Source organism: Myotis davidii, unplaced genomic scaffold, assembly GCF_000327345.1.
Source record: "Myotis davidii unplaced genomic scaffold, ASM32734v1 scaffold309, whole genome shotgun sequence".
Lineage (NCBI taxonomy): Eukaryota > Metazoa > Chordata > Mammalia > Chiroptera > Vespertilionidae > Myotis > Myotis davidii.
In genome coordinates this window covers 450725-451366 of record NW_006383013.1, presented here as the reverse complement: position 1 = coordinate 451366, position 642 = coordinate 450725, and positions in this window count along the sequence as shown.

The window sequence follows — 642 nt, the reverse complement described above, 5'->3', positions numbered from 1 at the left end:
GCCTTTCCTAATCTGCTGGGTAGAGTAAATCCTGTGCTTTAGGCTCCTTTTAGCATTTTTTCTGATTAACTTAAAAAGGTGTGTTTGTGTGTGTGTATCTGTCACCTCTGCCATACTTCTGAGTATCTTGAGTAAAAAAGGTCTGTGTGTTCACTTTTAATTTTCTGGCTTCTAGTACGTAGTAGGCATCAGCAGACATTTGTTGAATTAGACAAATGAAACTTTCCAAGGCTTTCCACTCCAATCCTTCTTACATGTAACTGTCAGGGTCATATTTGTGACACTCCCTTGCTCAAAATCTCCAATGGTTTCTCATCACCTGCAGAGTAAAGTTTAAACTCCTTAGCTGAGCCCTAGCCGGATAGCTCAGTTGTTTAGAGCATCGTCCTGATATTCTAAAGTTGTGGGGTTGATCCCTGGTCAGGTCACATACAAGAATCAACCAGCCAATGCATAAATGAATGGAGCAACAGACCTCTCTGTCTCTCTTTCTCCTCCTCCCCTCTTAACTGAGTATTTGGTGCTCTACTATGTGACCTCAATTTGCCTTTCCAACTTTATTTTCTACAGTTAGTCAAACTGATCTGTTTATTATTCCCCAGGGATTCCCATCCCCTATCCTTTTTCCCCCCCCTCCATGTC